This window comes from Pogoniulus pusillus, chromosome 6 (assembly GCF_015220805.1).
Source record: "Pogoniulus pusillus isolate bPogPus1 chromosome 6, bPogPus1.pri, whole genome shotgun sequence".
Classification (NCBI taxonomy): domain Eukaryota; kingdom Metazoa; phylum Chordata; class Aves; order Piciformes; family Lybiidae; genus Pogoniulus; species Pogoniulus pusillus.
The window spans coordinates 29,110,879-29,134,613 of record NC_087269.1 but is presented as its reverse complement, the minus strand read 5'-3'; the positions used below and the strand labels follow the sequence as shown (position 1 = coordinate 29,134,613).

At 53.1% G+C, this 23,735-nt stretch overlaps 1 long non-coding RNA gene across 3 annotated transcripts in view; it reads right to left on the bottom strand.

The window, feature by feature from the left end:
• Positions 1-23,735, bottom strand: part of LOC135176522 (uncharacterized) — a 61,721-nt gene that overhangs the window by 14,464 nt on the left and 23,522 nt on the right. The window contains exon 2 of one of the 3 annotated variants that reach the window (XR_010302690.1): positions 10,253-10,340. The exons of 1 other annotated variant lie outside the window; for it this stretch is intronic. This is a non-coding gene — a long non-coding RNA (uncharacterized LOC135176522). Of the gene's footprint in view, positions 1-1,762; positions 1,927-10,252; positions 10,341-23,735 lie in introns of all 3 variants that reach the window. One more of the 3 variants, XR_010302691.1, reaches the window with a different exon arrangement.

The following is a 23,735-nucleotide window of genomic DNA, read 5'->3' as shown; positions in this document are numbered from 1 at the left end:
AAAGAGGGAGGCAGGCAGGGAGGGAGGCAAAGAGGGAGGGAGGGAGGCAAAGAGGGAGGGAGGGAGGCAAAGAGGGAGGGAGGGAGGCAAAGAGGGAGGGAGGCAGGGAGGGAGGGAGGGAGGGAGGGAGGCAAAGAGGGAGGGAGGGAGGGAGGGAGGGAGGGAGGGAGGGAGGGAGGCAAAGAGGGAGGGAGGGAGGGAGGGAGGGAGGGAGGGAGGGAGGCAGGGAGGGAGGGAGGGAGGCAGGGAGGGAGGGAGGCAGGGAGGGAGGGAGGGAGGGAGGGAGGGAGGGAGGGAGGGAGGGAGGGAGGGAGGGAGGGAGGGAGGGAGGGAGGGAGGGAGGGAGGGAGGGAGGGAAGGAGGGAGGGAGGGAGGGAGGGAGGCAGGGAGGGAGGCAGGCAGGCAGGCAGGCAAGGAGGGAGGCAGGCAGGCAGGCAAGGAGGGAGGCAGGCAGGCAGGCAAGGAGGCATTGCTGCAATAGAAATCGCTATTAAATGCTGTAAGAGAAGAGGAGGTGTGGAATTCCATTCTTCATTGCCTCCTGACACTCCTTTGTTATCTTCCCTTGGCCCCACCCCAGCAGCAAATCACCCCTGAGCCTTGAAGCAGAAACAGCACCCGAATGTAAAGCCCCAGAATGCCATCTGCTTCCCCAGATATGTAATAAACATTTTGCACAGAAACAAACCTGCCCTAGCACACCAGCCAAGGTCCTCTTTAAGCCTCCCTCTGTGCCTCTTCACTTCTCAGACTCATTGCAGGCCTATTTCTAGGCCAGAGATGGCTTGGAAAATGAGGCTGGGGGGGGTGTTCCAGCTTATTTCTGTTTTGATTTGCACTCAACAGCAAAGAAAGGGCAGGTGCAGTGCTCTGAAATTCAGGACTTGCCTTAATAGGTCCATTTTTTGCTGTTCCCTTTTAGTCTCTCCCAGATCATAGAATCATAGAATCAGGCAGGGTTGGAAGGGACCACAAGGATCAGCCAGCTCCAACACCCCTGCCATGGGTGTTTGAGCTGGCTGATCCTTGTGGTACCTGTAGGGGTACACCCTACCCTTGATCAGCCTGGCCACAGCCTCAGCCAGCCTGGCCTTAAACACCTCCAGCCATGGGGCCTCAACCACCTCCCTGGGCAACCTATTCCAGCCTCTCACCACTCTCAGGCTCAACAACTTCCTCCTGATGTCCACCTGAGCTAGCTTTAGATGGGAAATAAGAGTGTTTGCCTGATTGTTTCCCCCTCAAGCCACCCTACCACAGTAGGACTATGAACCCTTGCGCATATTCTAATACAAAGGTCAACCAATGCTTTCCCTGCCATGAGCTTTAAGCCCAACTATCCTAGGAGGAACAGCACAGGAGGCTCCATCTCAACACAAGAGGGATCTTCTTGATTGTAAGGGTGACAGAGCACTGTTATAGGCTCCCCAGAGAGGTTGTGGAGTCTCCATCTGTGGAGAGTTTCCAGCCCTGTCTGGATGTGTTCCTCTGTGACCTGAGCTAGATTGTGTGGTCCTGCTCTGGCAAGGGAGTTGGACTCAATGAAAAGCCTGGCTGAGGCACTTAGTGCTGTGGTCTGGTTGATTGGACAGGGCTGGGTGCTAGGCTGGACTGGACGAGCTTGGAGGTCTCATCCAACCTGGTTGATTCTATGATCTCTTTGGATCCCTTCCAACCCCTGACATCCTGTGATCCTGGTCAACTGCCTCAAGTTGCACCAGGGGAGGTTTAGGTTGGACATGAGGGAAAAATAATCTCTTACCCAGAAGAGCTGTCGAGGCCTGGCCCAGGCTGCCCAGAGCAGTGGTGGAGTTCCCATACTTGGAAGGATTTAAAATCCTTGTAGGTGTGATGCTGAGGAACATGGATTAGAGGTGTCCTAGCAGTGCTGGGCTGATGAGCTTGGAAGTCTTTTATATCCATTATCTGATACAGACAGGCCAAGATAAGGAAGGAAGATTTTTAGAGACATCCAGGTCTACTTCTTACATCAGCAGAGAGGGTTAACATCCATAGAATCAAGCAGGTTGGAAGAGACCTCCGAGCTCAGCCACTCCAACCTAGTACCCAGCCCTGCCCCATCAACCAGACCACGGCACTAAGTGCCTCAGCCAGGCTTTGCTTCAACACCTCCAGGCACAGCAACTCCACCACCTCCCTGGGCAGCCCATTCCAATGCCAATCACTCTCTCTGACAACAACTTCCTCCTAACAGCCAGCCTAGACCTCCCCTGCCACAACTTCAGACTCTGTCCCCTTCTTCTCTTGCTGCTTGCCTGGCACAAGAGACCAACCCCACCTGGCTACAGCCTCCCTTCAGGGAGTTGCAGACAGCAATGAGGTCAGCCCTGAGCCTCCTCTTCTGCAGGCCAAACACCCCCAGCTCCCTCAGCCTCTCCTCACAGGGCTGTGCTCCAGGCCCATCACCACCTTCCTTGCCTTTCTCTGGACACCTTCCAGCACCTCAACATCTCTCTTGAATTGAGGAGCCCAGAAGTGGACACAGCACTCAAGGTGTGGCCTGAGCAGTGCTGAGCACAGGGGCAGAAGAACCTCCCTTGTCCTACTGTTCAAGGGTTGCAGTCTACAGCTCACTGTCCAAGTGGAGGCCAGTGGCAAGAGCTGTGCCTCAGGGGTTGGCACTGCCATCAGTACTGTTTAACGTTTTTGCCATGGACAGTTGGATTCAGGCTGCATTGCAGGTGGGAAAATGCAACCATCAAGGACTTCCATCCCTTGTGACCACAAGTAAGGACACCAAGCAAGTCACTTCAAGGCCCTCACCAGGTGTGACAACACAGCCCAGGTGTCACCTTCCCTCTGTTTACAGAGGCAGATGCAGGGTTGAAGGAGCATCAATGCCTCGGGAAGCATTAAACTGGACTTTGAGTGGACTGGACCACCTCCATGGTCCTTTACATGTTTCCACCCAGAGCTAAAAGCTGAACGTGCTTTTAAACACCACTGAGGATCAGTCATCAGCTGCTTGGAAGATTGCCACAGCAGCATTTGACTGCTGGATAGCAATCAGACAAAGCCTTGCCAAGCTGTGGGCACTTGGCTGGCAGAAGACAGGGTTGGTGCTCCAGGCAAGACTTTGGCACAGCCTTTGATCCCTCCTAGTTCAACACAACTTAGACTAGAATAAACCTTGTTTTGTCTCTCTTCTTCCCTTTGTCCTACGGAGGGGGAATGCAGGTGGAGGGGCAGAAAAGGGAAAGGGAAGCAGTGAGAGCAGGGAGGAAAAGGGAAAGGGAGGCAGTGACAGCAGGGAGGAAAAGGGAAAGGGAAGCAAGTGACAACAGGGAGGAAAAGGGAAAGGGAAGGCAGTGAGAGCAGGGAAGAAAAGGGAAAGAGAAGGTGGCGGCAGTGAGGAAAAGGGAAAGGGAAGGCAGCGACAGTAGGGAGGAAAAGGGAAAGGGAAGCCAGCGACAGTAGGGAGGAAAAGGGAAAGGGAAGCCAGCGACAGTAGGGAGGAAAAGGGAAAGGGAAGCAAGTGAGAGCAGGGAGGAAAAGGGAAAGGGAAGCAGTGAGAGCAGGGAGGAAAAGGGAAAGGGAAGCAGTGAGAGCAGGGAGGAAAAGGGAAAGGGAAGCAGTGAGAGCAGGGAGGAAAAGGGAAAGGGAAGCAGTGAGAGCAGGGAGGAAAAGGGAAAGGGAAGCAAGTGACAACAGGGAGGAAAAGGGAAAGGGAAGCAGTGAGAGCAGGGAGGAAAAGGGAAAGGGAAGCAGTGAGAGCAGGGAGGAAAAGGGAAAGGGAAGCAAGTGACAACAGGGAGGAAAAGGGAAAGGGAAGCAGTGAGAGCAGGGAGGAAAAGGGAAAGGGAAGCAGTGAGAGCAGGGAGGAAAAGGGAAAGGGAAGCAGTGAGAGCAGGGAGGAAAAGGGAAAGAGAAGGCAGTGGCAGAGGAGGAAAGGAGAAAGGGAAGGAGGATAAAACGCACCCATCCAGGTGACTTCTGCACATTTCAGCAGCACTGCTTTTGATGAAATTTGCCTCCCAATAAATACCTCAAGGTCGATGTCTTCTGTTGGCACACACCTGCCTGAATTTTAGGCCCTTCACTAACCCCCCTAAGTTCTCTCCTTCCTGCAGCTTTCAGGTCTCATTGGATACTATTTTTCCAAGACCTCTTTCGTCCCACTTCTTCTCCCCCCCAAAATCCCAGTTGCTCCCACTGGAGTGCCATTTGTTCTCCACGAGGCCTTTCTCCACCCATGCCCGTTGGTGGTGGCATGCTCTGCTCTCCTCTCCACCAGCAGGTTTGTTCTGCCTTACTGACTTCAGAGGCCACCACCTGACAGCGCTCTGCACGCTAGGACGGATGCAATGTGACACAGCCAGACACAAACCTCCGCTGAAGCGATGCTGCACCTGACGAGAAGCATCTCCCTCCATCTAGCAACGAACTCATGCTGTCTGCTCCCATCAAAGCCACCCAGAGCCAGACTGCCCTGGCTGTTTGCACACGATAAGGACCTTTGGGTCTCATCCCAGAGGGGAAGGAAAAAAACAACTTAAAATCATAGAATGGTTTGGGTTGGAAGGGACCTCCAAAGGTCATTTAGTCCAACCCCCTTCCATTCCAATGCCAATCACTCTCTCTGACAACAACTTCCTCCTAACAGCCAGCCTAGACCTCCCCTGCCACAACTTCAGACTCTGTACCCTTTTTCTCTTGCTGCTTGCCTGGCACAAGAGACCAACCCCACCTGGCTACAGCCTCCCTTCAGGGACTTGCAGACAGCAATGAGGTCAGCCCTGAGCCTCCTCTTCTGCAGGCTGCACACCCCCAGCCTCTCCTCACAGGGCTGTGCTCCAGGCCCCTCACCAGCTTCCCTGCCCTTCTCTGGACACCTTCCAGCACCTCAACATCTCTCTTGAATTGAGCAGCCCAGAACTGGACACAGCACTCAAGCTGTGGCCTGAGCAGTGCTGAGCACAGGGGTGGGCAGAAGAACCTCCCTTGTCCTGCTGGCCACACTGCTCCTGAGCCAGCCCAGGATGCCATTGGCTCTCCTGCCCACCTGGGCACATTGCTGCCTCATCTTCAGCTCCTCTCTACCAGCACCCCCAGCTCCCTCTCTGCCTGGCTGCTCTCAGCCACTCTGTCCCCAGCCTGTAGTGCTGCTTGGGGTTGTTGTGGCCAAAGTGTAGAACCCTGCACTTGGCCTTGTTCAATCTCATCCCATTGGCCTCTGCCCACCCATCCAGCCTGGCAAGGTCCCTCTGCAGGGCTCTCCTACCCTCCAACAGCTCCACACCTGCTCCTAGCTTGGTGTCATCTGCAAACTTACTGATGCTGGACTCAATCCCCTGCTCCAGATCATCAATAAAGATATTGAACAAGACTGGGCCCAGAACTGATCCTTGAAGAGGGTAAGAAGACAAAACTTCAGAAGTGGTGGCAAACACCATGAGATTTTCTCAGGGTGAAGGAAGATGGAGACCCTACAGCAAGAAGATGTTTAGGAGCATCTCCTTGCTGAGGGACCAAGAGGATGCCTGGACAGCTAAAGGCAAAGCTGAGGGACCAAGAGGATGCCTGGACAGCTAAAGGCAAAGCTGAGGGACCAAGAGGATGCCTGGACAGCTAAAAGCAGGGGTTGCAGGTCAAAAGGCTCTATGAAGTCTTTTGTACACTGTGGTGGAAGGTCTGTGGGGTGAGCCCCCTGGCAGAAGTTAGGTATTGTCCAACCTGAACCATCCATCCTTGGACTCAAGCACTGCATGAGCCAGAAAGACCCAGGATTGTTACAGCTCTAATGAAAAAAGCACTTCAATGCTGTTCCCAAGTGAGTGAGCTGGGCTGCAAGCAGGGCATAAACATCCCATTGGTGGAGCCAACACCAGCTGCACACACATCTCATAGGCATGTTCACCACCTTGTTTTATTCCTTCATCAGAACAAAACAAAGCAGCCCAAACCCCAAATCCCACAACTTAACTACTTTTAAGAGCAGTGCAAAACTGCTTAGACTGAGGCAGGAGAAAGAGTGATGGAAAATGGTGAACAATAAAACCAGGTAGAGCAGGAAACAGTTCCTGGGGAGGGAGGGGGATAAAGAACAACCCAAACCCCAAACAACCCAAAAGCTGATGCCTTTTTCAGATTAATGACTAATGACAAATAATTGTGAGCTGTGGAACATCAACAAAAAATAGGGCAGGGTGGAAACACAGACCCAGGCAGAAAAACCCAAGCATTAGGTCTGGTGGTGAATTTAAGGTCCATCAGTTGATAATTGCAGCCATTACAGGCTGGATTTTCAAGTGAGCCCAGCAATATTAAGAGCTGCTGGATGAGGCTGTCCTCACAGAAGAATTTGGCTGTTATTGCAGAGACCTGTGCGAAAGCTGAGCTGTTGTGGGGGGAAAAGCCAAGCCTAATCTTGCAGTGTGGCTGCTCAGAGGAGCCTTAGCCCTGAAGGAGGATTGAAGTGGGGGTAGAAAAGATGCACACCCCTTGCTTCCCTTCTGCTAAGGTAGAATGGGTTGGATGGGACCTTAAAGATCACCTACTTCCAGCCCCCTGCTGTCCCATGGGCAGGGACACCTTCCATTAGATCAGGTTGCTCAAGGTCTCATCTAACCTGGCCTTGAACACCTCCAGGCAGGAGGTATCTGCACCCTCTGCGGGCAACCTGTTCCAGTGTCTCACCACCTTCACTGTAAGGAATTTCCTCCTCAGCTCCAGTCTAAATCTGCCCTCCTCAAGCTTCAATCCATTCCCTCTCATCCTACCACCACAAGCCCTTGTAAAAGTCCCTCCCCAGCTTTCTTGTAGGCCACTTCAGGTACTGGAAGGTTGTTCTAAGGTCTCCCTGGAGCCTTCTCTTGTCTAAGCTAAACAGCCCAAACTCAGCCTGTCCTCACAGAAGAGGTCCTCCAGCCCTCTGATTGTCTTTGTTGCCCTCCTCTGGACCTGCTCCAGCAGTTCCATATCCCTCTTATACTGGGGGCACCAGAACTGGGCACAGTGCTCCAGGTGAGGTCTCACAAGAGCAGAGGGGCAGAATCCCCTCCCTGCCCTGCTGCTCTCACTGCTTTGGATGCAGCCCAGCACACAGCTGCCTTCTGCCAGGGACCACTGCAGCCTCATGGGGAGTTCACCATCAACTGACACTCCCAAGTGCTTCTCCTCCAAACTGGTCTCCAGCCTGTATCTGGCCTTGGGATTGCCCTGACCCAGCTGTAGGACCTTGCCCTTGCTGAACTTCATGAGATTGGTTTGAGCCAATCTCTGCAGCCTGTCAAGTCTCTCTGGAAGAATCCCTTCCCTCCAGAGCATCAAGCAGACTCCACAGCTTGGTGTCCTCCCCAGACTTGCTGAGGGTGCCTCCATCCCACTGTCCATGTCACTGACAATGACATCAAACAGCACTGGTCCCACACACCTGAGGGACAAAGCCTGTCACTGGTCTCTATCCAAACACTGGGCCCCTTTTCACATTTGTTAGCTCATGAGCTTTTATTTTCCACCACAAGGAGCAATATCTCTGCCTGACTTTGCTATTTGCTTTGGAATCACAGAATCATAAAGCTTGGAAGAAGCCTCTAAGAGCAGCAAGTCCAACCATCGCCCCAACACCACCATGCCCACTAAACCACTTCCCCAAGTGCCTCATCTACATATTTTGGTGTTTTAAACAGCTCCACATGACTCAACCATCTCCCTTCAACTTCTCTCCAACACCAGACCACTTTTTAAACAGAGAAATTGTTCCTCATGTCCAATCTAAACTTCCTCTGGCACAGCTTGAAGCCATTTCATCTCATCCTGTTGTGACTTAGAATCACAGAATCAGCCAGGTTGGAAGAGACCTCCAAGCTCATCCAGTCCAAACTAGCACCCAGCCCTCTACAATCAACCAGACCATGGCACTAAGTGCCTCAGCCAGGCTTTGCTTCAACACCTCCAGGCACAGCGACTCCACCACCTCCCTGGGCAGCCCATTCCAATGCCAATCACTCTCTCTGACAACAACTTCCTCCTAACAGCCAGCCTAGACCTCCCCTGGCACAACTTGAGACTGTGTCCCCTTGTTCTCTTGCTGATTGCCTGGCAGAAGAGACCAACCCCACCTGGCTACAGCCTCCCTTCAGGGAGTTGTAGACATCAATGAGGTCAGCCCTGAGCCTCCTCTTCTGCAGGCCAAACACCCCCAGCTCCCTCAGCCTCTCCTCACAGGGCTGTGCTCCAGGCCCCTCACCAGCTTTGTACCCCTTCTCTGGACATATTCTAGTACCTCAACATCTCTCTTGAATTGAGGAGCCCAGACTTCCTTGGCAGAAGAGGCCAACTCTCACCTGGCTCCAACCTCCTTTCAGGGAGTTGTAGAGGGCCACAAAGTCTCCCCTCAGCCTCCTCTTCACCTGACTAAACAACCCCAGTTCCCTCAGCTGCTCCTCATAAGACTCATTCTCTAGACCCTTCACCTTCAGAAGGCAGCAGACAGCAGGCAAGATAGCAGCTGATCTGCCCTCTGTCATTTCAGCCTTCCAAAGGGGACATCTAAGTATTTATCAACATAGAATCAATCAGGCTGGAAGAGACCTCCAAGATCATCCAGTCCAACCTAGCACCCAGCCCTACCCAGTCATCAGGAATGGTGTGGTCAGCAGGAGCAGGGAGGTCATTCTGCCCCTGTACTCTGCACTGCTTAGACCACACCTCGAGTACTGTGTTCAGTTCTGGGCCCCCCAGTTTAGGAGGGACATTGAGATGCTTGAGCATGTCCAGAGAAGGGCAATGAGGCTGGGGAGAGGCCTTGAGCACAGCCCTACGAGGAGAGGCTGAGGGAGCTGGGATTGTTTAGCCTGGAGAAGAGGAGGCTCAGGGGTGATCTTATTGCTGTCTACAACTACCTGAGGGGTGGTTGTGGCCAGGAGGAGGTTGCTCTCTTCTCTCAGGTGGCCAGCACCAGAACAAGAGGACACAGCCTCAGGCTGTGCCAGGGGAGATTTAGGCTGGAGGTGAGGAGAAAGTTCTTCACTGAGAGAGTCATTGGGCACTGGAATGGGCTGCCTGGGGAGGTGGTGGAGTCACTGTCCCTGGGGCTGTTCAAGGCAGGATTGGACGTGGCACTTGGTGCCATGGTCTAGCCTTGAGCTCTGTGGTAAAGGGTTGGACTTGATGATCTGTGAGGTCTCTTCCAACCCTGATGATACTGGGATACTGCGATCTAGACCATGGCATCTGAAGGTCTTTTCCTAACAGGACAGGACAAAAGGCAGGGCACCAGGTGAAGGAGGAGGGTTTTACTGTGCTTGTGCTGCTCACCCTGCTGAAGAGGTGGTTGATGTGCTGCCTTGGTCTCATCCCTCTGAATCACATCAATTTGTTGTACCAAGCAAATTGACAGCTCACCGTTACCAGCCTCTCAGAGTCAAAGCTGTCCTGCTCTGCATCATCCACCAGTAATAGAATTGCCAGGTTTGGTTTAATCCTGGGATATTTACAGCTCAGGATGATGGAAAAGGAAGGGAACACAGCAAAACCTCAAGCAAGAGAGAGATCTTGCATCGGCAATAGATGGAGGAACTCAAACCAGACCAACAGGGTACACAAGACACTCAGCAGCCTTTGTTCCTCACAGAGATCAATCAAAGCAAGAGAGACACTTGACAGGGAAGAGTGGGAGCAGTGATTTGCTCCTACTCTAGCTATGGTTTCTCCTCTCCACTTAGCTCACTTCACGTTTTTGGTTCATTTTGTTGTTTTGCTGGTAGGAAATCTCACCTGAGTTTCTGCACAGCATTTTATCTGCTTAACACCTCACTGCCTTGGAACCAGGAGGCTCTATCAGCCTCTTGCCAAGTGCACACCATATCTCCCAGGACAGCAACCACAGTCGTGGCATGGGAGTTACCCCTTTCCTCTTTGCCACTCATCAAATGAATGACCACACAGCACATCTCCTTCATGGCCTTTAGCTTCTCCTTTGGCCTGTCAGTTTTTCTCCCCTTTCCCTCCATTTTTAGCAGCAGCAGCAGCCCCAATTCTTTCTCCTGGGCTCGCAGCACATTAAAACCACCCAGCTATTAAATTGTGTGTTTGACGTGGAGAGAGCAATGCTTTGACTCACAACCTGAGCACAGCTGAGCAATGACTGCTTAGTGCACAGGGAGAGGAAGAGGATTAAGGCAGGATGGCAAAATGTTGTTCCCACAGTTACTCTTTTCTTCCTCCCCCTACACACACCTTCTTTTGCTCATAATCCTATTTCCACACGTGCCCACCAGATGTTACCCACCTCACACTCACTACAGACAGATGGCTTCAGAAGCTCTTCCCCATCATGTATCATCAGCTCCTGATCCACTATGGATTTGTAGCAGCCCCTGCAGAGAGAAAACAAGGTGCCCACAGTAATTGTTTGCATGTGCCACAACATCTGGAATGCTGTGTCTGGTTTTGGGCATCCCCAGGTCAGGTGAGACCACAACCTGCAACACTCCACCGAGTTTGGGGCTCCCCAAGTCAGGCTAGACCACAACCTGCAACACTGCAGACAGTTTGGGGCTCCCCAGCTCAGGTGAGACCTCAACCTGCAACACTGCAGACAGGTTGGGGCTCCCCAGTTCAAGTGAGACCACAACCTGCAACACTGCAGACAGGTTGGGGCTCCCCAGTTCAAGTGAGACCACAACCTGCAACACTGCAGACAGTTTGGGGCTCCCCAGCTCAGGTGAGACCACAACCTGCAACACTGCATGTTCAGCTACTCTCTACCAGCACCCCCAGCTCCCTCTCAGCCACTCTGACCCCAGCCTGTAGCACTGCTTGAGGTTGCTGTAGCCACAGTGCAGAGGCCAGCACTTTGCTATCCAATGGCAAAAGGTAATACTTAGAGCAAAACAACAGGAGACACCAAATGTAAGAGAGTTTAGCCAATGGCAATGGCCAGCATGTTTAGGACAGATATTTGAAGCCCCAGCTAGGTTAGGAAGCAGAGTGCCCTGCAGCTACCTTGGAGATGCAGCAAAGCCCTGAGCACTACCAGCTGTGAGGGGCCAGGCCCAGAGAGTGGTGGTGAATGGTGCCACATCCAGCTGGAAGCTGTCACTAGTGGTGTGCCCCAGGGATCAGAGCTGGGCACAGCCCTGCTCAATAACTTTACTAATGATCTGGAGCAGGGGATTGAGTCTAGCATCAGTAAGTTTGCAGATGACACCAAGCTAGGAGCAGCTGTGGAGCTGTTGGAGGGTAGGAGAGCCCTGCAGAGGGACCTTGGCAGGCTGAATGGGTGGGCAGAGGCCAATGGATGAGATTGAACAAGGCCAAGTGCAGGGTTCTGAGCTTTGGCCACAACAACCCCAAGCAGCACTACAGGCTGGGGACAGAGTGGCTGAGAGCAGCCAGGCAGAGAGGGAGCTGGGGGTGCTGGTAGAGAGTAGGTGAAGATGAGGCAGCAGTGTGCCCAGGTGGGCAGCAGAGCCAATGGCATCCTGGGCTGGCTCAGGAAGAGTGTGGCCAGCAGGACAAGGGAGGTTCTTCTGCCCCTGTGCACAGCACTGCTCAGGCCACACCTTGAGTGCTGTGTCCAGTTCTGGGCTCCTCAATTCAAGAGAGATGTTGAGGTGCTGGGAGGTGTCCAGAGAAGGGCAAGGAAGCTGGTGAGGGACCTGGAGCACAGCCCTGTGAGGAGAGGCTGAGGCAGCTGGGGGTGTGCAGCCTGGAGAAGAGGAGGCTCAGGGCTGACCTCACTGCTGTCTCCAACTCCCTGAAGGGAGGCTGTAGCCAGGTGGGGTTGGTCTCTTCTGCCAGGCAAGCAGCAACAGAACAAGGGGACAGAGTCTGAAGTTGTGGCAGGGGAGGTCTAGGCTGGATGTTAGGAGGAAGTTGTTGTCAGAGAGAGTGATTGGCATTGGAATGGGCTGCCCAGGGAGGTGGTGGAGTTGCTGTGGCTGGAGGTGTTGAAGCAAAGCCTGGCTGAGGGACTTAGTGCCATGGTCTGGTTGATTGGCCAGGGCTGGGTGCTAGGTTGGGCTGGCTGAGCTTGGAGGACTCTTCTAACCTGGTTGATTCTAAGAACTGTTGAAAACTTCCCATCCACCAGAGGAAATTGAGACTGAGCCTCCAGCTGCACTACTCCAAAGCATTCTCCTACCCAATTTCCCCGTTTCAGATTGCTACTGGCAGGGCAAGAAGCCCCAGTTCAAGTGGAGGTCAGGTCAGCGATGGGGCTGTGCCTCAGAGGGGACAAACCCCCCAGCTAAACTCCAGGACAGCCCACTGGCAGCTGCCAACCTCTGCCAGGGCTGGGAGCAGGGTCAGGCAGCAGGGTCAGGCAGCTTGGCCCACAGCCAGCAAGGCAACAGGGAGATGGCTGCGGGGTGGAAGGGAGGGGAGCAAGGAGAGAGGGCAAAGGGTGTCCATTGATATAATTGACTGGTCCACTAATTAAAATTCCTGCCCTTTTGCAACAGCTGCTAATTGGGGCTGGGATCTGCCTGCCACGAGCTCGCTCAGCAGCTTGGCCCAGAGAGGGAGCAGCTCACCTTGGGGGGCAGGGGAAGATAAAAGCTGGAAAGGACTCAAGGCCCCACAGCAGGGCCAGCAAAGCCCAGAGCTGTTTTCTCTGAAGGGTAAGAAGTCACCAAATTGCTTTTGACAAGTGAAGGGGATTGGAAATAACAGGGGTCTGTGAAAAGCCCAGGGTGCAGACTTGGCAGGGAGAATCCATGAGATAATGAGAAGGCAAAGCCCTCACACAGCTGGGAGGCTTCCAACTGCCCTCCCAGCAAGGCAAGAGGGACTAGGGAATGGAGGGAACGAGGAAGATGTGTGGGACATCTTCAAGAGGCAATAGGTGGCAAGGAAACAATATGCCTGTGGCACAGCAAAGCAGCAGCACACAGAGGGGGCAGCCTGGAGCCCCCAGGAGAGTTTGGCAGCCCTGCTCTGTCTTGGCCCTGGAGCTTCCAGGAGAATTTGGCAGTCCTGCTCTGTCTTGGCCCTACTTTTTAAGACCAGTCTTCAAAGCCTCATGTTACAGCACCAAACTCTCAGCTTATTTTCCCATCTCCCACTCCGGGTTAGGGTGGGGGATGAATTGTGGCCAGTTCTGGGCACCCCAGCTCAAGAAGGGAGGCTGAAGACAGGTGGGGTTGGTCTCTTCTGCCAGGCAAGCAGTAAGAGAAGAAGGGGACAGAGTCTTGAGTCGTGGCAGGGGAGGTCTAGGCTGGCTGTTAGGAGGAAGTTGTTGGCAGAGAGAGTGATTGGCATTGGAATGGGCTGCCCAGGGAAGTGGAGGAGTCACCATGGCTGGAAGTGTTGAAGCCAAGCCTGGCTGAGGCACTTAGTGCCATGCTCTGGTTGATTGGACAGGGCTGGGTTGGACCAGATGAGCTTGGAGGTCTCTTCCAATCTGGTTGACTCCATGAGTCTATGGACACATTTCCATGCAACCTATTCTAGGTGTACCCACAACAGCAGAGGGTTTGGTCTTGATGATCTCCAGACATCCCTTCCAATCCCCATCATTCTTTGATGTGCCAGCAGCAGCTACAAGACCCCAGCAGCTCCCCTGACTTGAGCAAATTCCACATCCACATAGGATCCAAAAGCTCCAGCAGTGCCAGACATGGGAAATGAGCAATCAGACTGCAATAATTAAAGTCTTCATTTACATATCAATGCTCCAGTTACTGGAGACTTTCAAGGCCTGTCTGGATGTGTTCCTGTGTGATCTCTGTTAGATAGTATTGTCCTGCTCTGGCAGGCGGCTTGGACTTGATCTCTTTGGGTCTCTTTCAACCCCTAACATCCTATGATGATCCTACTCCTCCACCTCACATCCCTCTCCCAAAGATGTAGCATCCAGATCTGGAGCGCATCTCAACACACACACAGACACAGACATGTCCCACTTCTTGACTCCCAAAAGAAAATTTACCTCGAGTATTGGGTCCAGTTCTGTGCCACTCAACTCAAGAGAGATGTTGAGGGACTGGAAGGTATCCAGAGAAGGGCAAGGAAGCTGGTGAGGGGCCTGGAGCACAGCCCTGTGAGGAGAGGCTGAGGGAGGTGGGGGTGTTTGGCCTGCAGAAGAGGAGGCTCAGGGCTGACCTCATTGCTGTCTACAGCTACCTGAAGGGAGGCTGTAGCCAGGTGGGGTTGGTCTCTTCTGCCAGGCAAGCAGCAACAGAACAAGGGGACAGAGTGTCAACTTGTGGCAGGGGAGGTCTAGGCTGCGTGTTAGGAGGAAGTTGTTGGCAGAGAGAGTGATTGGCATTGGAATGGACTGCCCAGGGAGGTGGTGGAGTCGCTGTCCCTAGAGATGTTGAAGCAAAGCCTGGCTCAGGCACTTAGTGCCATGGTCTGGTTGATTGGAGAGGGCTGGGTGCTAGGTTGGACTGGCTGAGCTTGGAGGTCTCTTCCAACCTGCTTGATTCTATGATTTCAGGTGAAGACTTTAAGATCATAGAGTCTAACCTTGAGCTAACTCTAACACCAAGCTGGCAAGTCACAGAAGCAAGAACGTCTCAGATTGGCAAAGTCCTTCAAGCTCATCCAGTCCAATCATTAGTTTCACACTGACAAGTCCCTGACCAAACCAAAGCCCTCAGCACAACATCTCATCACTAGGACTTGCTATGCTTGGAAAGGACCACCAGCATCAGCCAGTCCAACCTTCAGCCCAGCAGCCTTCATCACCAGACCACAGCCTCAAGCACCACATCCACTCCTCTTTGAAACACCTCCAGGGATGGTGACTCCACCACCTCCCTGGGCAGCCTGTGCCAGTGCCTGACCACCTGCTTAGGAAACAACTTCCTCCCAACAGCCAACCTAAACCTCCCCTCATGCAACTTGAGGCCATTTCCTCTTGTCCTATCATTAGTAATTGGGGAGAAGAGACCAGCTCCAGCCTCACTGCAACCTCCTTTTAGGTAGCTGTAGAGGGCAGTAAGGTCCCCTCTCAGCCTCCTCTTCTCCAGACTAAACACCCCCAGCTCCCTCAGCTGCTCCTCACAGGCCATGTTTGCCAGACCTCTCCCCAGCCTCATTGCCCTTCTCTGCACTGCTCCAGCACCTCAGTGTCCCTCCTGTACTGTGGTGACCCAAACTGGACACAGTACTGGAGATGTAGTCTCAGGAGTGCTCAGCACAGGGGCATGAGCACCTCCCTACTCCTGCTGCTCACACCATTGCTGATCCAGGCCAGGATGCTGTTGCCCAGTTCTAGTACCCAATGCCTCATTCAGAGAACCTCCACCTCTTGCAAAGTGAGGTGGAGGCCCTATTGGACTTGATTTGGAGAGGAAAAAATATCCCTCTGATGTTCCAGGGGCATCTAGAAGATAGAATTAGCTTTTGCCAAGTATGATCATTGAGATACATTTGTTGCATCTGAAAAGAAGGAGAATCTTCTTTGCTGTGAGGGGGGCTGGAGCCCTGGGGCAGGCTGCTCACTCCAAGGGGGCTGGAGCCTTGGGGCAGGCTGCCCAGAGAGGTATGGAGAGATTCCAAAGCTGCCCCTGGCCATTGTGGTCCTGCTGTGGGTGACTCTGCTTTAGCAGGGGAGTTGGACTAGATGATCTCCAGAGGTCCCTTCCAGCTGTTCTATGGTTCTATGCTTCAGGCATCTTTCTAGTTCCCATCCAGTTAGTTTCAAAGCAGATTTCGTGTTCCAGCAGCACGGCTGAGACCTCAGGGGGTGCTGACTACCAGTTTTTTTCACATCAAGTAACAGAAAAAAGATAAAATTCATGTTGTTAAGGGTATTTCCCCCCTTGGCTTCTCTTAGCTTGGGTTACTGAAGCTCCAGCTGAGTACTCAAGAACAGGCACCAAGCAAGTCACCTATTCAGCTTAAAAGTGTTGCCACAAACCCATATAGCAGACCTTCCGCTGCTGCTTTTAAGGCAGAGATTCCCAAAACTACCTGGAAAAAAGAATCATAGAATCAGAGTTGGAAGGGACCACAAGGATCAGCCAGTTCCAACCTCCCTGTCATGGGCAGGGACACCCTACCCTAGAGCAGCCTGCACACAGCCTCAGCCAGCCTGGCCTTAAACACCTCCAGCCATGGGGCCTCAACCACCTCCCTGGGAAACTCATTCCAGCCTCTCACCACTCTCATGATCAACAACTTCCTCCTCACAGCCAGGCTCAATCTCCCCACCTCCAGCTTTGATCCATTCCCCCTAGTCCTGGCACTCCCTCACAGCCTAAAAAGTCCCTCCCCAGCCTTTTTGTAGCCCCCTTCACATCCTGGAAGGCCACAAGAAGGTCACCTGGGAGCCTCCTCTTCTGCAGCCTCAACAGCCTCATCCTGGTTTCAGCCCTACCCTCCTCATGCAAAGGCTTTCTTATTCCCAGCACAAAGCCATGACTCCTAAACCAAAACTTGCCATATCTCCCTGGCAAAACACCACCAACTGGAGATGCAGAGGCTGGGTGAAGCTCTCCTGCATCCATTTAAAGCCTCAGTGCTGGTAGTTTGTTCCCTGCAGCATCACGCAGACACAGGTGCCCACTTGGAGAAGACAGGGAGGGATGATGTGTGGAGCTTACTTCACTCAAGAAGGACACTGAGGTGCTGGAGCATGTCCAAGTAAGGGCAGTTAAGTTGGAGAACATCCTTGAACAAGTCTCAGCAGGAGCAGATGAGGGAACTGGGGTCATCAGGCCTCCAGAAGTGGAGGCTAAAGGGAGACCTCATAGCACTCTGCAGAGGTGGGCACAAGTCGACCGCAGGAGCTTCAACAAGACCAAGGGCAAGGTCCTGCAGTTGGATGGAGGCAATGCCAAGCACAAATGCAGGATGGAGAGCAGCCCTGAGGAGAGGGACTTGGGGGTGCTGCTGGAGGAGAAGCTCAACAGGAGCCAGCAGTGTGCACTTGCAGCCCAGAAAGCCAAGCAGAGCCTGGGCTGCAGCAGGAGAAGTGTGGCCAGCAGGGCCAGGGAGGTGATTCTCCCCCTCTACTGTGCTCTGCTGAGACCCCACCTGGAGTACTGCATCCAGTTCTGGAGCCCCCATTCCAAGAGGGATGTGGAGATGCTGGAGTGTGTCCAGAGCAGGGCCAGGAGAATGCTGAGAGGGCTGGAGCAGCTCTGCTGTGAGGACAGACTGAAAGAGTTGGGGCTGTGCAGTGTGGAGAAGAGAAGGCTCCCAGGTGACCTTCTTGTGGCCTTCCAGGATCTGAAGGGGCCTACAAAAAAGCTGGGGAGGGACTTTTTAGACTGTGAGGGAATGCCAGGACTAGGGGGAGTGGAGCAAAGCTGGAGGTGGGGAGATTGAGCCTGGCTGTGAGGAGGAAGTTGTTGATCATGAGAGTGGTGAGAGGCTGGAATGGGTTTCCCAGGGAGGTGGTTGAGGCCCCATGGCTGGAGGTGTTTAAGGCCAGGCTGGCTGAGGCTGTGGCCAGGCTGATCTAGGGTAGGGTGTCCCTGCCCATGGCAGGGGAGTTGGAGCTGGGTGATCCTTGTGGTCCCTTCCAACCCTGACTGCATGATTCTTTGAACTACCTCAAGGGAGGATGGCTTGAGGTGGAGGTTAGTCCCTTCTCACATGCAACAAGTGACAGGATAACAGGAAACTGCCTCGAGTTGTGCCACTGGAGGTTTGGATGTTAGGAAAAAGTCCTTCACAGAAAGGGTGGTCAGGCATTGGAAGAGGCTGCCCAGGCAGGTGGTGGAGTCACTGTCCCTGCAGGGATTTAAAAGAAGGCATGTGGCTTAGTGGTAGTGGCTTAGCAGTATTGGTGGCATTGTGAGCTCTAAGAGAGAGGCCAGACCTGATTTCAAAGTTCCATCCAACCAGATTTGTGATTCCATGAAAACCAAAGCAGACAGAGCCCCTGACTTTTTCCTTCCCCTCCCCCACCTCCACCCTCACTCCATTTTCTCTCTTAGGAGCAGAAATTGTTTGCAAGTGAAGCTTGGTGCAACAGTGACAGCAATGCTCCTCCTCTAGGATCTCGTCTAAAACTCATTCCCTGTCTCTCTTGAGTTTTTCATTCCCCTCTCCTTTGGCACAACCAATCTTCAAAGCCCTGATGGGCAAGCAGTGCTGAGGGCTGCCTAAGTCAACAGCAGCATTCCCAGGTCCTGTGCAGGAGAGGGCACAGAGCGGGGGGGGGGGGGGGGGGGGGGCGGGGAGGAGAGGGCTGCAGGATTGTCTGCATTTCTCCCTAACAGTTTGGGGTCAAGCCTGATCCCCAGTGGGGTCAGGCCTTTTACAGGCTAACACGCCAGAGTCAAAGGAGAGCCTCCTGCCACTCTGGGAACCCAGCCAGAGGGAAGCTCTGCAGCCCCTTTGGGAGCAAAAGGGTCAGAGGTGGATGGAAGAAGGTGTGGGGAAAGGAGGGCAGGGGGTGGGGGAAGGACCTGGTGAGGACAAAAACCAAGGCAGCTCACTGCAGAAGGTGCACTGGGCCTGGGTCTTGATCATAATGGGGGACTCACTGAGCTGGACCTGGGGAGAGCAGACCTTGGACTCCTCAAGGCTCTGCTTAGTAGGGTATTGTGGCATAAAGCCTGGAGGAGAGAGGGGGCCCAGAAAGCTGGAGAATACTCAAGGATCCCCTTCTCCAAGCCCAGGAGCAAGGTAACCCAACAAAGAGGAAGGTGGGTACTCCAGCCTTCTGATCATCTTTGTGTCCTTCTTGTCACTCCTGTGTTGGGGACTCCAGAGCTGGATGCAGCACACCCAGTGGAGTCTCACAAAAGCAGAGGAACAGAATCACTTCCTAGGCACAGACCTTTTGATGCAGGTATCCCTGCTTATGGCAGGGGGGGTGGAGCTAGATGATCTTGAGGTCCCTTCCAGCTCAAGCCATTCTGTGACAACACATCCAATGAGGCCAATGGGATGAGATCGAACAAGGCCAAGTGCAGGGTTCTACACTTTGGCCACAACAACCCCAAGCAGCACTACAGGCTGGGGACAGAGTGGCTGAGAGCAGCCAGGCAGAGAGGGAGCTGAGGGTGCTGGTAGAGAGTAGCTGAAGATGAGGCAGCAGTGTGCACAGGTGGGCAGGAGAGCCAATGGCATCCTGGGCTGGCTCAGGAAGAGTGTGGCCAGCAGGACAAGGGAGGTTCTTCTGCCCCTGTGCTCAGCACTGCTCAGGCCACACCTTGAGTGCTGTGTCCAGTTCTGGGCTCCTCAATTCAAGAGAGATGTTGAGGTGCTAGAAGGTGTCCAGAGAAGGACACTGAAGCTGGTGAGGGGCCTGGAGCACAGCCCTGTGAGGAGAGGCTGAGGGAGCTGGGGGTGTGCAGCCTGCAGAAGAGGAGGTTCAGGGCTGACCTCATTGCTGTCTCCAACTCCCTGAAGGGAGGCTGTAGCCAGGTGGGGTTGGTCTCTTCTACCAGGCAAGCAGCAACAGAACAAGGGGACAGAGTCTGAAGTTGTGTCAGGGGAGGTCTAGGCTGGATGTGAGGAGGAAGTTGTTGTCAGAGAGAGTGATTGGCATTGGAATGGGCTGCCCAGGGAGGTGGTGGAGTTGCTGTGCCTGGAGGTGTTGAAGCAAAGCCTGGCTGAGGCACTTAGTGCCATGGTCTGGTTGACTGGCCAGGGCTGGGTGCTAGGTTGGAGTGGCTGAGCTTGGAGGTCTCTTCCAACCTGCTTGACTCTAGTCTATTCTGTGAACACTGGCCCATACTAGATGGAGCTCCAGGTAAAATGTCCCTATAGAGTGTCTTGTACACTGGGGTGGAAGGCTTGTGGGATGAGCCTCCTGCACCTTCCTGGGAAACCCACTCACCTGCTGAACAACTTCCTCCTGATGTCCACCTGAGCTAGCTTTAGATGGGAAATCAGAGTGTTTACCTGATTGCTTCCCCTTCAAGCCATCCTACCACAGTAGTACTAAGAACCTTTGAGCATCTTCTAAGACAAAGGTCAACCAATGCTTTCCCTGCCATGAGCTGCAAACCCAACTGTCCTAGAAGGAACAGCACAGGAGGCTCCACCTCATCACAAGAGGGATCTTCATGACTGTAAGGGTAACAGAGCACTGAAATAGGCTCTCCAGAGAGGTTGTGGGGTCTCCATCTGTGGAGACTTTCCAGCCCTGTCTGGATGTGTTCCTCTGTGACCTGAGCTAGATTGTGTGGTCCTGCTCTGGCAGGGGAGTTGGACTGAATGAAAAGCCTGGCTGAGGCACTTAGTGCTGTGGTCTGGTTGATTGGATAGGGCTGGGTGCTAGGTTGGACTGGATGAGCTTGGAGGTCTCTGCCAGCCTGGTTGTTTCTATGATTCTATGAAACCTGAACGCACATTGACCTGCACAAGTCCCTTCTGACCCCTAGCACGCCTGGATTTTGTGGGACCACATCATCACAGGAGGTGATGTCAAGAGCAGAGTGACTCCCAACAAAAACCAACCCTGTCATCATCTGCAGTGTGTTCCTGAGAAGCTGAAGCAGCCCACAGCACTGGAGTCATGGTGACTCTCCAGCAATTTGCACAGCAGTGCCATGTCAGATAAGAAAGGGAAGGAAATGAGGCAATTTGTACAGCTGGGTAATACCTAAACATGTCACAGAGACAGAGGTCTGTGCCAAGCAGCCATGTCAAGGCCACATCTACGCTGAAAGGCAGAGATGGGGGGTGGGGAGGAAAGGAAATTTGCAGGCTCTGCCCCATTACTCTCCCAGGCTGATGTGGATGGAGACAAAGAAGATATAAAACAGGCAGATGTCAAAATTCAGGAGGGGCAGACGATGTAAGCTCCATTACACAAGGAGGGGGAAAAAGTGAGGATTAGCTGCACTAAAATAAGAGCAGAAGAGGCTTTTCCAGAGGTGGTGAATTTGTCTGCCCTTCCTCACCCAGCTGGAGGGGATAAATTGTGATGGATCGTGTGTGGCTTTGGGAAGCGCAGGCAGCGCTCATGCTCCTGGGAACAAAGCAAATGGGGGAATAGATCAGAAAGCTCCCCAAGCAGAAGGACCTGGCAGACATGTTTACATTATGCTTTTTCTTCTCACCTCAGTGCTGGCATCAGAAGGAGGAAACTTCTTGACCAGGGAGGCAGTCAAATCGCCATTGTTGAATCACAGAATGTTAGGGGTTGGAAGGGGACCTTTGGAGATCATGGAGTCCAACCTCCCCTGCCAGAGCAGGGGCATCTAAGGCAGGTCATGGAATCAGAGAATCAGTCAGGGTTGGAAAGGACCACAAGGATCAGCCAGTTCCAACCTACCTGCCATGGCCAGGGACACCCTACCCTAGACCAGCCTGGGCTTTCTGGGCTGCAAGTGCACACTGCTGCCTCCTGTTGAGCTTCTGGTCCAGCAGCACCCCCAAGTCCCTCTCCTCAGGGCTGCTCTCCAGCCACTCACTCAAATGCCTGCATTTGTGCTTGGCATTGCCTCCACCCAGCTGCAGGACCTTGCTCTTGGTCTTGTTGAAGCTCCTGAGGTTGGCTTGTGCCCACCTCTGCAGCCTGTGCAGGTCCCTCTGGATGGATCCCTGCCCTCCAGCCTGGCTGCTGCACCACACAGCTTGGTGTCATCAGCAAACTTGCTGAGGCTGCACTCAATGCCTCTGTCCATGGCACCCACAGAGATGTTGACCAAGATTGGTGCCAGGACTGATCCCTGAGGGACTCTGCTTGTCCCTGGCCTCCTCTTGGACATGGAGCCATTGACAGCCACTCTTTGGGTGCAGCCAGTTCTTTATCCATCTAGAGTTCTTTACCACAATCCAGCCCTCTTCAGCTGGAGTTGAAATGGACAGCAGATGACTTTCCCACCCTCCCCAGCAAATTAATAATGCACACTGATTAGTGCCAAACAGATTAGCAAGGTTCCTTTCCTTGAGCTTGGGGTTTTCACCTCAAACATCTCAGTGCTCCTGTTCCCCTAGCAAAGCCATTCAGGAACTGTGGAGCTAAGAGCAGCAAGTTTGAACAAGGTGGAATCACTTCTTTCTCTCTTCCCTCTTTCACTTCCCACCTGGTCAAGGAACAGATCCTCTCCCACCACAGCTAAACTTCAAATCCTTCTGATTGACCTCTCTGAGGTAAATTGGTGTCATTAGAGCACTCTAAGAATAACTCCCAGAAATCATGAGTCACTGCCTGATTTAGGCAGCCAGGACTACAATGATTAAATTATCCACCACGAATTATTCACCCAGGACCTGATAATGACTGTGTAGTTAGTGATCTCCATGTAAATGCAGTCAAACAACTTCAGGCCAGTTAATATTTCACACACACACACACCCCCAAAAAAACAAACAAGCCAAACTTTTTGCTTTTGCACAGCAGATATCATGAAGGAGAAATACTGGTGACCAGCAGAAGCAAGCAGAGTGGCACTAAGCACCATGAAAAAATAATGCTGCTGTTCCTCATCGATTCCCAAACAGCCTTCCCATGGGAAGCACTGATCCTAGCATCGCTTTCTCCAGTTTCAGAGCCAGCTGGGGTGTGTTCCTCAGAGAAACACAAAGCCATAGAATCAAGGAGGTTGGAAGAGACCTCCAAGCTCAGCCACTCCAACCTGGCACCCAGCCCTGCCCCATCAACCAGACCATGGCACTAAGTGCCTCAGCCAGGCTTTGCTTCAACACCTCCAGGCACAGCCACTCCACCACCTCCCTGGGCAGCCCATTCCAATGCCAATCACTCTCTCTGACAACAACTTCCTCTGCACATCCAGCCTAGACCTCCCCTGACAACTTCAGACTCTCTCCCCTTCTTCTGTGGCTGCTTGCCTGGCAGAAGAGACCAACCCCACCTGGCTACAGCCTCCCTTCAGGTGCTTGTAGACAGCAATGAGGTCAGCCCTGAGCCTCCTCTTCTCCAGACCAAACACCTCCAGCTCCCTCAGCCTCTCCTCACAGGGCTGTGCTCCAGGACCCTCACCACCTTCCTTGCCCTTCTCTGGACACCTTCCAGCAACTCAACATCTCTCTTGAATTGAGGAGCCCAGAACTGGACACAGCACTCAAGCTGTGGCCTGATCAGTGTTGAGCACAGGGCAGATGCTGATCAGTGTGGGGAAGGACCCCTGTGCTATTATCCACCAGCCCTTGGGAAGGTTTAAAGGCTCACCAGTGCTGCTGGAATGCAGAAATACCCAGAGGAGCTTCAGTTCCAAGAGCACAGCAAATTCTGGAGCATCCAACAAGGCTCCTCACAGGCTCACCTACAGCTCAAAGGTTTCAGACTCATCTGAGAGGCTCTCAATGCCCAAGCAAAAACCAAGTGCCCAACACTGTGAAAATAAACCCCTCATTTGGCACAAGCTCTTGCAGGCAGGCAGGAGGACTGCAGTAACTCCTTTGGGCCAGGCTCCTATCCCAGAGACATCCCAACTTTTCCAGCTGTGCTGTTTCCTGCCACATAAACAGAGCTAAGTAATTACCACCTTTTCTGGGCAGGGCTCATTTGACATCAGAGGAGAACATCACAGGTCACCCAGTTTCCCATGTCCTTGCCAAGCCTGAGGAGGTGCATTCTTAGGGGGCATTTTTCTGGTGACCTCCTTATGAAAATAAGCCCTCCCAGGCATTCCCAGCCACAAGGAGGGGGACAAAAAGAGAGCAGAAAGGGCTGTGTGATGCCTTTCCATGAGGCAAGTTGGCAGGACAGGGAGGAGCTGCTATAAGCAGGGAGATGCTGGGGTCATTTCTGTGCCTCTGTGGGACTTTATGACAGAAGGAAGAGCCTGCAGGACTGTAAGGGTTGGTTTATTGCTAACAACTGGTCGCCTCAGCTTCTATTACACTCACTGAGTTTCATGGACTTTGGCAATAGATTTCATGCCAAA